This window comes from Chionomys nivalis, chromosome 7 (assembly GCF_950005125.1).
Source record: "Chionomys nivalis chromosome 7, mChiNiv1.1, whole genome shotgun sequence".
Taxonomy (NCBI): Eukaryota; Metazoa; Chordata; class Mammalia; order Rodentia; family Cricetidae; genus Chionomys; species Chionomys nivalis.
The window spans coordinates 97,212,627-97,227,762 of NC_080092.1; the positions used below are offsets into that span (position 1 = coordinate 97,212,627).

The 15,136-nt window shown below is 49.8% G+C and overlaps 1 protein-coding gene across 1 annotated transcript in view; it reads left to right on the forward strand.

Moving 5' to 3' along the window:
• The first annotated feature begins 11,903 nt into the window (after positions 1-11,903).
• Mgat5b (alpha-1,6-mannosylglycoprotein 6-beta-N-acetylglucosaminyltransferase B) overlaps positions 11,904-15,136 on the forward strand; it is a 103,531-nt gene continuing 100,298 nt past the window's right edge. The window contains exon 1 of the mRNA XM_057776700.1: positions 11,904-11,999. The gene's annotated coding sequence lies outside the window, so the exon portion shown is untranslated. The remainder of the gene's footprint in view (positions 12,000-15,136) is intronic.

A 15,136-nucleotide genomic window follows, 5' to 3' on the forward strand; every position in this document is an offset into this window, starting at 1 on the left:
AGTGCATCCGAGAGAATGTTTGAGTACCGTTGACTGCCTTTCATAAGAGCTGACGCTTTTACAACTGAGATATTAAATAGGCTTCCAGATGTGGTCTTACTGTGTGCTCCAGGTCGGCCTCCAACTCTTGCCCTTCCAGCCTCAACATCTGGCTCAAACTCACCAACTTAGTGTGTGGGGTGTAGTATGCATTAGGTTGAATAACCATCACTGTATCTAATGACAACATTTTACCTTTTTAATTCTTTTTATTATTTATGCGTGTATGTGTTCGCCTGCTTATCTGTGTGTGCACCGTGGGCTCGCCTGCTTGTCTGTGTGTGCACCGTGGGCTCGCCTTCTTGTCTGTGTGTGCACCGTGTGTTCGCCTGCTTGTCTGTGTGTGCACCGTGGGCTCGCCTTCTTGTCTGTGTGTGCACCGTGGGCTCGCCTTCTTGTCTGTGTGTGCACCGTGTGTTCGCCTGCTTGTCTGTGTGTGCACCGTGGGCTCGCCTGCTTGTCTGTGTGTGCACCGTGTGTTCGCCTGCTTGTCTGTGTGTGCACTGTGTGCTTGCAGAGCTCACGAAAGTCACAGGGGCAATCGATCCCCGGGAACTGCAGTTACAGGCAGTTGAGAACTCAACGAGGGTGCAGTGTCTTAGTTGCTTTTTTTTGTTGCTGTGAAGAGACACCCTGATCAAGACAATGTATTCAAGGGTTTATTGGTGAGTCCCTGGCCATCATGGTGGGGGAGGGGGGCATGGAGCAGTGACTGAGCACTTACATTTGATTCACAAGCAGGAGGCAAAGAGAGCTGGCTGGGGATGGGTTGGGCTTTAGAGATGTATTTATGTATTTTATGCATGTAGATGTTTTGCTTACATATATGCACACCAGAAGAGGGCATCAGTTGTGCTAGGAATTGAACTCAGAACCTCTGGAAGAGCAGCTGGTGCTCTTAACCCCTAGGCTACCTCTCCAGCCCCTGGCTTGGGCTTTTGAAACCACAAAGCTATTCCCAGTAACACATCTCCAACAAGGCTACTCCTGTTAATCCCTCCCAAACAGTTCCACCAACTGGGGAAACCAAGCATTCAAATATGCAAGCCCATGGGGGGGGGGGGGTTCTCATTCAAACCACCACAAGCAGCAAGTTCTGTTGACCCTGAGCCATCTCTACAGCCCCATGATTAGAGACTCCCTTGCCTTTTCTCAGCCAGCACCCCTTGTGGGCAGGAATCGGCTGAAAACCATGCTCGTCCCTTGTCACAAGGGGCTGTCCTGGGACGACTCAACAGGGCAGCTGTGTTCACCAAAGCAAGCAAGCAAAGCCACAGACAGCGAAGGCAAGACAGAAGCCCTGGTCCTTTCTCATGAAAATGTCATCCTGTCGCTTTTGCCTTCTTGCTGAGATGTTGGTCACTGTTTCCAGCTTGCAGGAGAGGACAGGGTCACACAGGCCATGCATGAACACCAGGGTTGATGATCGACTGTCACCCCAAAGCTTTGGTATGAGAAACCAGTTCTGCATTCCCGAGCTTGCGTCTCCCCAGGCTCTTGCTGCGGACAGACCATGCGGCTGTGTGGGCAGAAGGTGGCCGAGCAGCCTGCCCCTAACACTGGGTGTCTTCATAGAAGGAAGCCATATCTTACCATTGCTTATAGGATTCCTGGTGATGTCAGCTGTCAACAGGGAAAGGACATGAAGGTTGGGAACCTAACTTGTGGTCTGCTTCCTGACAGCTGTAGCAGTTCAAAGCCAGCACAGGGAATTCCAGGCCATCTGAAACGATATGGTGAGACCCTGTCCAAAAAAAAAAAAAATAATAAAACAAAACAGAAAACAAACACAAAATGTGATTTATGCCGTAGAGTGGAATAGTATTCATCCTTTAAAAGGGAATCAGGTGTGATACGTCCTATAACATGGATAAACCTAGAGGACTGTGTTGAGTAAAATAAGCCAGCTGGCAGAAAGTTAATTGCTGTATGGCTCTGCTTACATGAGGTGCCTAGCAGTCAGAGCTTAGGTGATAGAATGGTGGGCTCCAGGAGGTGGAGCCGCAGAGACTGTTAATAGTATAGCTTCAGCATTGCAAAGTAAAGGACACGGGGATAGATGGTGGGGATTACACAACACGGTGGATACAAAAGATAGGCTTATGAGTATCGTTAAAAATAATGTCTTGTGAGGGGGCCCTGCAGGTGTCATACAGGGAAGCAACTGAGGGACGAGATAAGAGTGAAAACCCAGTGCAGATTGGTTTCAGCCTGGCTCAGATTCCGGGGAGTCTGTCAGGCGGTTCATTGTCAGCATATTTAAAACACAGTACTATTTGAGAACAGGTTCCCAGGCAACAATCGGTCCAATTCCAGGTGCACAATAAAACTTAAGAGACGACCACATGACCACATAGAAACTCGTTTATAAGGTACATGTGACCACAAGGGTGGGTTCTGTAGCTAAACGGCCTAGAATCTAGTGTGGTCTCTGACCGATAGCGTAGAGGCCAGCAGGCCATAAAATACATGTGACGCCCTCCTAAGGGGAGTTAAGAGCACTGACAATTCTTCCACAGGACCCAGATTCTATTTCCTGTGCTCACATGGCCTCTCTCATCTATAGCTCCAATTCCAGGGGATCTAACAGCCTCTTCTGGCTTCTGAAGGCACCAGGCACACAGTGTGTGTGTGTGTGTGTGTGTGTGTGTGTGTGTGTGTGTGTGTGTGTGTATAAATTAGAAACACGGGAGGCTGGCAACATGACTCAAGGATGTAAAGGCACAGGAACTCACGTGGTGGAAGGAGAGAATGGACTCCTAAAGTTTAATGGTTTTAGAGACAGGGTTTCTCCATGTAGCTCTGGCTGTCCTGGAACTAGCTCTGTAGACCAGGCTGGCCTTGAACTCACAGAGATCCACCTGCCTCTGTCTCACAAGTGCTGAGATTAAAAGCGTGTGCCGCCACTGCCCACTCTTTGACTCCTAAACTTGTCCTTTGACCCCTCCATGCATACTCAGTCGACATGGGACACTGGCAACAGAGCAGATTAAAAGATCACCAGAATCCAATTAGGAAAGGCAGTGAATTTATCGGGTTTAGTTACGGACGGAGCACTGGCAAGGGCTGGATGACAGGAATGGATGGCCCAAAGGGGGCTGTGCTACCGTTGTGACTGTGGACAGTGGATCATGACCATTAAGTAAATCCTTTGGTAAGTACAGAAACCTGCCTCCCATTAACTGAAAGTTCAGAAGCATCTGAAGTCTGTAATGGAGAGTGTTTGGTTTTGCTTACCCCATCCACCTCATGTTCCCACCATTGTATTTAAAAACTGCCTCAGCTGGGCATGGCGATGAATTCCTTTAGCATCAGCTCTCAGGAAACAGAGGCTGGTGGATCTCTGAGTTGGAGGCCAGCCCGGTCTACATAGCAAGTTTCAGGACAGCCAGGGCCTCGGCTGGTTAGTCAATAGTGAGGTGATGATCAATGAGGATTCTGGAGCCTGATTCAGAATATTAGCCAGCTAAGGTGGCTCATGTCTGTAAACCCCAGTGCTCGGGAGGCTGAGGCAGGGGAATTGGACTATAGTAATGAGTTCCAGGCTAGTCTGGACCACAGAGACTCCTGGGAACATTAACTGCTGTGGCTTCTTTATTGAGGCATGCAAAGTAAGCAGACAATTCTGGATTTGTTTTGTTTTGTTTTAAGCAAACAAAAAAGTCAGGGGCCAGAGATATGTTCCATCAGGAGTGCTTGCTGCTCTTCCAGAGGACCCAAGTTCGGTTCTCAGCATCCACACAGGCAGCTCACAATGACCCGCCACTCCAACGCCAGAGGATGAGATGCTGTCTTCTGGCCTTCTGTCTCAGTCAGTGTTCTGCTGCTGGGAAGAGACACCATGACCATGGCAGCTCATATAAAGGGAAACATTTACTTAGGGCTGGCTTACAGTTCAGAGGTTCAGTCCATTATCATCGTGGCAGGAAACATGGCGGCACGTAGGCAGACGTGGGGCTGGAGAGGGAGCTTGAGAGTTCTGTGTCTGGATCCAGAGGCAGCAAGAAGAGATACTGGCCTGCCTTGAGCCTTCGAAACCTCAAACCCTCACTTCCTCCAACAAGGCCGAGGCCACACCTCTTCATAGTACATTCAAATCTATAAGCTTATGAGGGCCATTCTTATTCAAACCACCACATCTGCAATACTCATGTAACACAAAATAAATAAAAATTAAATTCTTAAAATAAATAAAGTCAGGCTTGGTGGCACACACCTTTAATCCAAGCACGAGATGGGGTGGCGGGGAGAGAGGGGAGAGAGAGAGATTTCTGAGTTCAAGGCCAGCCTGGTCTACAGAGAAAGTTCCAGTACAGCCAGAGCTACATAGAGAAACCCCGTCTACAAAACAAATCAGAAAAGAAATATTGAAACACGTCTCTCAGAAATATCTTTAATCCCAGCACTCAGGTGGCAAGGGCAAGAGAATCTCTATGAGTTTGAAGCCAGCCTGGTCTACAAGAGCTAGTTCCAGGACAGGCCCCAAAGCTAGAGAAACCATCTCTCAAAAAACCTACACACACCAAAAAAAAAAAAAAAAAAAAAAAAACCCTACACACACACACACACATATAGGTTAATCGTGGTATTGTTGTTCCTAATGCTGGGGATAAAATGAGCTTTGGCGGGAACTGGAGAGATGGCTCAGAGGTTAAGAGCACTGATTGTTCTTCCAGAGGTCCTGGGTTCAATTTCCAGCAACCACATGGTGGCTCACAACCATCCGTAATGAGGTCTGGCGCCCTCTTCTGGCCTGCAGGCATACATGCAGACAGAACACTGTAAACAAAATAAATAAACCTTTAAAAAAAATGAGCTTTGGCATGCTTTTTTTTAAAAAAATGTACCACTGAACAACACCCCTAGCTGGGAGTACTAAGTTAAATTAAACTAGCTTGCTTATGTGTGTGGCGGAAGACGCACCACAGTGCACGACTGCAGTCCTAGAATAACTTGCAGGAATTGCTTTGCTCCTACTCTGTGGGACCCAGGGTCCCACTCAGGTCCAGACTGGCAGAGGCACTGTTCACCTACTGAGCCATCTCACTGGCCCCTAAATTTTATTTTTTACGTTTTAACTTGTGTGTGTATCTAAGAACCTGCTGAGGTCAGAAGGTGGCATCAGATCCTCTTGGTGAGCTAGTCACATGGGTGCTGGGGATTGAACTCGGGGACTTTGGAAGAATAGCAAGTGCTCTTTGCCTCTTAGGCACTGAGGCTCTCTCCAGCCTCCCTCCCCGTTGGCTCTTTTAACGTGGGAAGTGTGTGGCGAAGCCGTGCTCCGGCTGCTGGCCCACTCCACCCTCCTCAATTTCCCCGCAGATGGTGTGAAGAGGGGCTACTCACCTCCCCTTGCATCTGGTGCTGCCCGCCAGGCTTCCTGTTCTTTTCTGAGCTGGTTGAAGTCTGGAAAGTCTGATGCCCTTGTCAGAAGTAGTTCTGCCCAGTTCTGTGTGAACCGAGCCAGGGAATTTAGAGGGCCGATTGCAATCTGGAAGGCTAACGCTGACGAGGCTCATCTGTGCCTTTCTTGTTTAGTCTTCATTACGATTCAAAGGTCCGCTTGCCTCTAGAAGACGGCAGCAGCTCCCGCCTCATCCTTCAGTCTTTTTTGTTTACATTCTGAGCCTGATTGCCTTTTTCTTTTTTTTTTTTATTGGATTAGTTCTCCAGGTTTTGCATTTGAAAGGGCTTTGCTGGGACAGTTGTCACACACCAGCTGAAAGCTAAATCTGCATGACTCACTGTGGATGGGTGGGAGCATATTAAGTTAAAACTGGACGCCTCTATGTGTGTGTGTGAAATACAGGCAGCAAGTGTTTCCACTTGGTTTCTCGTTGCTGTGACCAAATACCTCAAGGGGGTGAGGGTTCATTTTGGCGCACACACAGTGTTAGGGGGCAGCAAATCATGTAGTTGGGAGACACTCCTGGTGTGGTGACAGGAGCATCAAACTACTTCCTCACAGCCAGGCAGCTCAGAAGGCGATGAAAACCCACACATTCTGCTGGATTTCCTCTTTCCCCATCTAGTCCAGTCCCCTGTCCATGGGACTGGGCTGCCACACTGAGCTCATCTTCCCAAGTGTCTTCACTGAACACCCCCAGAGTGGTGTCTCACTGAAGAAAAAATGCCTGGGGTGTTTATTCAGTCAGGTTGAAAATTTAACTGTCAAAAAACAAAAAAACAAAAAAAAAGAAGAAGAAAAGAAAGAAAATTTAACTGTCAAAACATGGGTTGTCAGGAGAGGTTCACCAGGTGTGGTAGGTTGATGTGGGATTCCCCTCTGTATGCTGTGATTACCATTGATTAATAAGAAACTGTCTTGGGCCTGAGCAGGGAATAGAGGTAGAAGGGTGTGTGGAGGGGAACTAAAGTGAATGCTGGGAGAAAGAAGGAGGGGTCAGAGAGAAGCCATGGAGCCACTGCAGGAGACAGAGGTGCTGAAACTTTGCTGGTAGGCCGCAACCTTGTGGTGACACACAGGTTAATGGAGATGGGTTAAATTAAGATGTAAGAGTTAGCCAATAAGAATCTAGAGCTAATGGACCAAGCAGTGATTTAAATAATATAGCTTCTGTGTGGTTATTTTGGTTCTGGGTGGCCAGGATGAAAAAGCGGCCCCTCCTTCTACAGTAGGTTGACTGTAATTGGCCTCCATAAGCTTATAGGAGTGTCACTATTAGGAGGTGTGGCTTTGTTGGAGTAGGTGTGGCCTTGTTGGAGGAAGTGTGTCACCGTGGGGGGCGGGATTTGAGGTTTTCTATGCTCAAGATGCCACCCAGCGTCACATTCCACTTCCTGTTCCTTCTGATCAAGATGTAGCCAGCACCATGTCTGCCTGCACACCGCCATGCTTCCCGCCATGATGATAACAGACTGAACCTCTGAACTGGAAGCTGCCACCTCAATGAAATACTTTTCTTTTTAAGAGTTGCTATGGGGGGGGGGGGGCTGGAGAGATGGCTCAGTGGTTAAGAGCACTGCCTGATCTTCCAAAGGTCCTGAGTTCAATTCCCAGCAACCACATGGTGGATCACAACCATCAGTAATGAGGTCTGGTGCCCTCTTCTTGCCTGCAAGCATATATGCAGGCAGAACACTGTGTACATAATAAATAAATCCTAAAAAAAAAAGAGTTGCCGTGGTCTTGGTGTCCCTTCAGAGCAGTAGGAACCCTGACTAAGCCACAGGATCTCTGTCATTGTAAGGACTGGCCCTGCTCTTGCAGTGAACTGTACCAGGGCTTAGTTTACAAAAGACAGTTCATTTGCAATCAGGTCACGTTTAGCTTGAAGGACATCCCTTGGGCTCTGGCTAAGTCTTTATTTAGGGGGCGTTTGGGCCCATCCGATTATTTTGTAGGATAAAGTGTCTTGTGTTTTAACTTCTTTGGTCAGTTAGTCAGTTGACTGGCTGTTGTTGTTTTGTGTTTTTTGGGACAGGGTATCCTATTGGCCTGAAACTTGACAGTTTCTATGTTTGCTGACCAGTGAGCCAGGGTCTGTCTGTCTCTCTCTCTGCCTTCCCAGATGGCAAGTGGGCACCACCGGGCCTGGCTTTGATTTATTTTTGTATGATTGTGTGTATGTGTGTGCGCGCACGCGCTTGTGTTGCCTTTGCATGTCTGGTGCCCTCAGGCCAGAAGAAGTATTTGAATCCTGTGGGAATGGAGTTTCAGACAGTTGTGAGCAGCTATGTGGGTACTGGAAACTCAACCCAAGGCCCTCTGGAAGAACAGCCAGCACTTTCAACTGCTGAGCTGTCTCTCCAGCTCCTGTGCTCAGCTTTTTCACCTGGGTTCTGAGGCTGGAAGTCAGGTCTTCCTGCTTTCACGTCAAGCGTTCAAGTGAGCAGGCTCCTCAGACTGCTTTTTATTTTTATTTTCTTCTTTTTCTCCCCCCCCCCTTTCTTTTTTAGGATGGTCTCATGTAGCCCAGGCTGGTCTTGAACTTGGTACATAGCAGAGGATGACCCTGAGCTCCTGATCTTGCTTCCAACAGCGAGGTGCTGTATTACAGGAGTGAGCCCACCCCACACCTGGCTCTTGTTTGGGGCAGGATCTCACCACCTTGCCCAGCTTGCCCAGACCGGTCTTCAGCTATGCTGCAGAGCAGATTCAGTGGACTTGGGGTTGATGTTACCCACTGAGGATGAAGTCAGCGGCACACAGGGCCAGCTGCCGTTTGAATTTCCCAGAAGCCCCTGAAGCCCACGGCCCAGGCCCTGATGCTAAATGGCTGATGGCCTCACCCAGACCCGTGCCTTTGCACACTGCGTCCCCACTGCTGCATATTGGAAATGGCGAGTTATCCCAGGGAAACCAGTTTAAAGCCCGACACGCCTGCCAGGACCACTGCTATTCTTTTGATCTCTGGTCCCTTTAAGGGACAAGCCATGCCCACACCCCGTAAGAGGCTTACAGGGACAAAAACAGACCTGGCTTTGAACTGGAAGTGCCCATTTTAGAGTCTATGCCCAACCACATGGCCTAAGTCCATTTCAGAGCTCCTCCAAAGTGGCTCTTAGGCCCAAAAGGGGTCGCGGAGATTGAATGCCCGGCGTCCCGATACAAACAGATCTCCGCCTCAGCCAACCCCATCCCGCAGGATTGACCGCAACCTGACTCGAATTCCCAGCGTGAGCTCACGACTTCAATGGAAATACGAAAATGACAAAAATAAGTACGAATGGGTCTCCCAAAACCCTATAGCATAGACAAGAAAAGGGACTCACCAAGACGCAGCCACTGTAGCCCAGAAGCCGGTTTTAAGCGTGGCATAGAAAGCTTGAATTGTAGACTAGGGGCCTTTCAACACGAGGCCTGCCGCGTGGAAAGGGCCTTCCCTAGCTCGGTGGGAACCTCCAAATGTTAGGAATATTTCCTAAGCGAGCTCTCTGACGACGCAAAAATTCCCAATCAAGCCAAATCAAAACAAGCCAAATTAAAAAATATCCAGGTTTAATGGGAGATCTGCATTCTCGGGTGGCCCCGAGGGGGAAACGGGAAGCCGCAGGACCGCGACCCCCGGGAGGATCACTTAAGTACCCTGGGGAGTGGTTCTGACCTCACCCCCAGGGAGGGGTCAGGACCTGGCCTGCTGGGATTTGAAGTCCAGACCAGGCCTGGGGGCTGGGATAGATGCGAGGGACTGGGGCCTACGCTCCCAACCTAACAACCACCACGTCTGCCTGGAGATGAGATGACAGAGCCCGGCACAGAAAGGTCTCCCTGCGTCTCACCATGTCTCCAGAGCTGAAGAGATTAAAAAAATGACTTGTGCCACCGAGTGGCTTTCATTTCATTAGAAGAACGAGGTTAAAAATATTTCAAGGCAGTGACGAACCCTTAACACTTTCACTGAGCAGAAAAGGCCGCCATCACAGGTGTTGGGGAGGTAGCGATGTGAGGGTGTGGGGAGTGCAGGGTGGGGCTTTTGGCTGAGCCACTTGTAGGAGATGGGGAAGTGGGAATCAGAGAGACCAGAGTGTCTCATGGGCAGTGGCGATGCCCATGGAGTCTGGACACCAGTACTGCTGTCGTCTGTCCCGTGTTTCCAGTGGGCCTGTGGCCTGAGGACTCGGGAGCACAGCACAACTCCTGAGCCCAGACCCTGCTTCTTTGTCAAGGATCAATCTAGAACTCTAAAGTAGGCTTGACATTGGGAATTGGATCTCTCTCTCTCTCTCTCCCCCTCCCTCCCTCTGTGTGTGTGTGTGTGTGTGTGTATGTGCGCATGTGCAGGTGGAGGCCAAAGGTTAACCTTGGGTGTCATTTAAGAGTCATCGTCCACCTTGTTGTTTTTGTTTGTTTTGTTTCCAGGGTTTCTCTGTACGTAGCCCTGGCTGTCCTGGAACTCGCTCTGTAGACCAGGCTGGCCTGGAACTCAGAGATCTGCTGCCTCTGCCTCCCTAGTTACTAAAGGCATGTGCCACCACCACCTTGCTTGAAATTTTAGTGTTGTCAGATGCATTTAGTTTATGTATGTGAGTTTGTAGGTGCACCTTGTGTGTTCATTGTCTGCAGAGGTAAGAAGATCCCCTAGAACTGGAGTTATGAGCCACCATGTGTATATTTTGAACTGAACGCCGGTCCTCTGCAAGATCAACAAGTGCTTTTAACTGCTGAGCCATCACTCAAGACTGTTCCCCCCTTTTTTATTTTTATTTTATTTTAATTTTTATTTATTTATTTATTTTTTGGTTTTTCAAGTTTTTTTTTTTTTTTTTTTTTTTTTTGGTTTTTCGAGACAGGGTTTCTCTGTGGTTTTGGAGCCTGTCCTGGAACTAGCTCTGTAGACCAGGCTGGTCTCGAACTCACAGAGATCCGCCTGCCTCTGCCTCCCGAGTGCTGGGATTAAAGGCGTGCGCCACCACCGCCCGGCCCCCCTTTTTTAAAGATAGGTTCTTACTATACATCTCTGTTTGACCTGGAACTTGCTTTGTAGACTGGGCTGGCATTTAATTCTCCTCTTGTAGGATATTATTTTAATGTGTGTGACTTTTGTTGTTTATGCTGCATTTGTTTAACTCCGTGAAGCTGTGATTCTTTGCCCATCTATAACACCTGATGGTCCTAATAAAGAGCTGAACAGTCAATAGCGAGGCAGGAGCAAAAAGAGGTGGGGTTGGCAGGCAGAGAGGATAAATAGGAGAAACGAGGAAGATGGAGCAAGGAGAGAACAAGGAGAGGAGGATGTTAAGGGCCAGCCAGCCACCCAGCCACCCAGACACCCAGCCAGCCAGCCACCCAGACACCCAGCCAGCCACCCAGACACCCAGCCAGCCACCCAGACACCCAGCCAGCCATGGAGTAGGAGTGAAAATAAAATATATAGAAGTAAGAGAAAGGTAAAAGCCCAGAGGCAAAAGGTAGACCAGTTAATTTAAGAAAAGCTGGCAAGTCCGGGCGGTGGTGGCGCATGCCTTTAATCCCAGCACTCGGCAGGCAGAGACAGGCGGATCTCTGGGAGTTCGAGGCCAGCCTGGTCTACAAGAGCTAGTTCCGGGACGGGCACCAAAGCTACAGAGAAACCCTGTCTCGAAAAACCAAAAAAAAAAAAAGAAAAGCTGGCAAGAAACAAGCCAAGCTAAGGCCAGGCATTCGTAACTAAGAATAAGCCTCTGTGTGTGATTTATTTAGGAGCAGGGTGGTGGCCCCCACAAAAAAGCCCAAAGAAGGAAACAGCACACAAAATTCCTCCTGAGTTCTTAGATTAATGGTATACACTACCACATTTGACTTTGTTTTTTTGTGGGTTTTTTGTTGTTGTTGTTGTTTGTTGGTTTTTTTTTTTTTTTTTTTTTTTTTTTGAGACAGGGTCTCAGGTAGCCCAGGCTGGCCTTGAATTCTCTTTATAGCCTTCAGAGGACATGGAACTTCTGGTCCTCCTGCCTCTATTTCCCAAGTGCTGGAATTACAGGCATGTTCCAGCAGGCCTGGTTTATGCACTACTGGGGTTGGATGTAGTGCTTCATGCATGCTAGGATGCTACCTACTGAGCCCAACCCAGTCCTAGCCCCAGCACAACCCAGTCCTAGCCCCAGCCTAGCCCCAGCCCAACCCCAACCCAGCCCCAGCCCAGCCCAGCCCAACCTCAGTCTGTCCCAGCCCAGTCCAGCCCAACCCAGTCCTAGCCCCAGCACAGCCCAGCTCAGCCCAACCCAACCCAGTCCCAGTCTGCCCCTGCCTCAGCCCTAGCCCAGCCCCAGCCCTCCTAAGGGCTTTATAAAAAGGAGAAAGTAGGTCAGAGTCAGAGAAAATTCGATGTCAATTGCAAAGATCAGAGAGCGTTAGAGCGAAGACAGAGGACTAAAAGCGAGTACCTCTGGCTTTGAAGATGAAGGAATCACAAACCAAGACATAGAGAGCTTCCCTGAGCCACCAGAAGCAAACCTGCTCCTTGGTTTTAGCTCTGTGAGGCCTACCCTGGATACCTGGACCATGGAAATGAAAGAACGTATGTAATCTTTTAGACACGTTGTTGCTCTGTGGCCGTGCCTGGCCTGGAGCTCTGTGTAGTCTGATGTAGTCTTGACTCTAGCAGGGTTCCTGGCTCAGTCTTGGGAGCGCTGGGATTACAGAGAAGCAACCCCACCCTGGGTATTTTGTGTTGTTTTAAGCTACCAGAGAGTTTTGTAGTGAGCTGGCACAGCAATCACAGATCCACACCGTGGCTCTGTGTTCGCATGTGTCCTGAACTCACACACATGCACTTACCCCCTTTCGGGGGCCATAGTGAACTCAGGGTCTTATGAATCCTGGGTATACGCTCCAGTGCTCTGTGGCTATATAAAACTGGGCTTGGTGGCTCAAGATTGTAGTTCCAGCATTCAGGAGTCAGGCAGGATCTGAAGCCAGTCTGGAATACAAACTCCAAACCAAACCAAACCGAACCAAATTTACTCCAAATGCCTACGGGGGGGGGGGGGGGGGATCTGCCCGGGCTCTCCAGCTCTTGAGTCCCGATTGGCTCAGGCACCTTCCAGCCTCACCCTGTGCAGACATCAGTTCTTGCTGCAGAGGTTGGTTGCATATCCTTCCATGCCCTGCAGAGGGCAATCGACTCTTGCGATCCGTTTTTGTCTCTTTGCCCCAGGATGAGAATAAACTCAAGGCCTGGGATGGAAGAGGTGTTGAACCTGCGTAGGAAATCGAAACACATACCAAACCTCAATTCGGCGGCGCGAAGGAAGCTGCTCATGGACTTCCAACTCCCAGTCTTAGGTCTTCGGGATGTCACTTGTCCCATGGCTTGTGTTCTGATGTCCTGATGTGAACCCCTGAGTTTATAGGTTGTCCTTAGGGAAAAAGGGCCTGTGTAATGGCTCAGGGGAGACTGTCCTGAAGCCCCTGCGTGAGAGGGAAAATGTAGTGTGTGTATGTGTGTGTGTGTGTGTGTGTGTGTGTGTAGGGGGGGCATCCCTGGTGTCCTCGGCTTTGGTGAAACCCAGTCTGAAAAGAGACCTAGACCCCTTCACCCTGACCAGGGTGGCTCTCTCCAGGAACCCTGATCCTACCGCTCCCAATGCCTTTCCATTCGGAAGCTCAGGGGTGCTGGCAGGGGGATAGGTGAGGGGAGGCAGGTGATGGGTCCTCTGGAAAGGGTGCACCAAGATCTTGGCTAGCCTCAGCAGGTGGTGCTTGTTGCTAAGGAACGGGAGGGGGAGGCCTCAGAGGTGCTTTGCAGGTGAGTGGGATCCCTTGCCAGCTGTCTGGCTTTACAGTTTCTGTTCCCCTTGGAGCGCATGGTGGGAAGTGCAAGTGAGGGGTGGGTACCCAGACTCACCTACCTCTGTAACACACTGAGTACCCACTCCAGGCTGGCAAGGGTCAGCCCAGTTCTCCCAAAATCTAAGATTCTTTCTCCCTGTGAGAGGCTCTGTCCAGCCTCTGTGTATGGGCTGGGATTTGGGTTTGTGAAGTAGTGGGGTGCTGGGGGTTGAATCCAGGGCCTTGTGTAGGCTAAATGGGCAGGCTGCCACTGAGCCACACTCCCCGGTCATCACCTTCTTCTCCTCCTTCTCCTTCCATTCTTCTTCTGTTTGGTATTGTTGGGCGTGGTGGCACACACCTTTAATTCCATCCAGCACTTGGGAGTCAGAGGCTGGCAGATCCCTGAGTTCAAGGTTGATCTGATCTGAACAGCAAATTTCAAGTAATCCAGAAATACATAGTGAGACCCTTAAAAAGAAAATTCTTTTAGAGTTTCATATGTGTATGTAATATATTATCTAATGTATTCTGGTCACCCTCCTCAATTATACTCTCATCTTTCTCCTGCTTGCTGAGCTGCCTCTTCCCATTTCCTCCGTGTGCTTGTGTACCTGTGTGTGTGTGTGTGCACGCATGCATGGGTGTGCGTGAATGTGTGCATGTGTGACTATGTGGTATGTGTGTGTGCCTGTGTGTGTGTGTGAGCGTCTGAGTGTGTGTCTGTATGAGAGAGAGAGAGAGAGAGAGAGAGAGAGAGAGAGAGAGAGAGAAACCCGAGTTTAGAGTTGCCTGCGTGAGCATGAGTTGAGTCATTTACTGGATCCGGAGCAACTTTCCATTGAAGAAACGAGCTCCCCCTCCCTGCCCCTCCCCATTCTCCACAACCATAACTCCTGAGGAGGGTGGGGCCTTGTGAGCTTCTCCACCCATAATGGAACATTGACAACTCGCCATGCACATGAGCTCATGAGTGCAGCCACATCCTGTCCAGTAGACAACATCTCACAGTGCTCTTGCCCAGCCACCCGCTCTTAGGTCCTCTTCTGCAGAGCCATTAGGCTCTTAGGTCCTCTTCTGCAGAGCCATTAGGAGCCAAACGGGAGGGAGATGATGCCCAGGGTCAGTGCTCTCTCACTTTCTGTCTGAAGCCCGTTCTAGAGCGGTTTGAAACCATTCGTTCTTCACCCTAAGGTGCTCTGAGCAGCCACTCACCACTCCTGGGCGTCGGCTGCTGCTGGGAGCTGAGGTCTTGGCCTCTTATCCAGAAGCAAAGGCGGTGGCACACACTCAGAACTACAGATACGATGATGCTCTTCCGGGTCCCTCTGGCAGGAGAAGGGACTTGAGGACTGACACACTCAGCTTCATGTTATAGCCTGCCACTTCTCAGATGTCGTCCTGCATGTCAGTTCCCACTGTCCAGGGCTCACTTCCATCCAGCTAGAGCATGGGAGAAATGGCTTGGTGACAGGGTCCTTGTGTCCCTCATTCAGGGCGCTCAAATCACCTTTTCATGGGGCCCTGAAGAGCTGGGCAGAGAGGAAACTGTCAGTGTGCTCAGCAAGGGCTCCTCTTCTCAGCTCCTGGGGGGAGGAGCATGTTGGCCAATACTCATCTCGATGGAAGTGCTGTCGGACTGTCTCTGTTCAGCAGTGGGTCCCAGGAGAGTGTTGGGAGGGACTAGAGGTCAATGCATGGACCATGAGGGGTGTCAGCTGGTCAATGCAGGAACGGAGGGAGGTGTTTCAGCTGGCCTATGGCATCTACTCCAAACCTCTGCATCAGCATGCCTGATCCTTCCAGCATTTCTGCAGGGCCCGACCAAGCAACAAGATGAAATTGTCTGCTTTATCTTTCCACAGGAAAGTTCTGGGTGCAAGC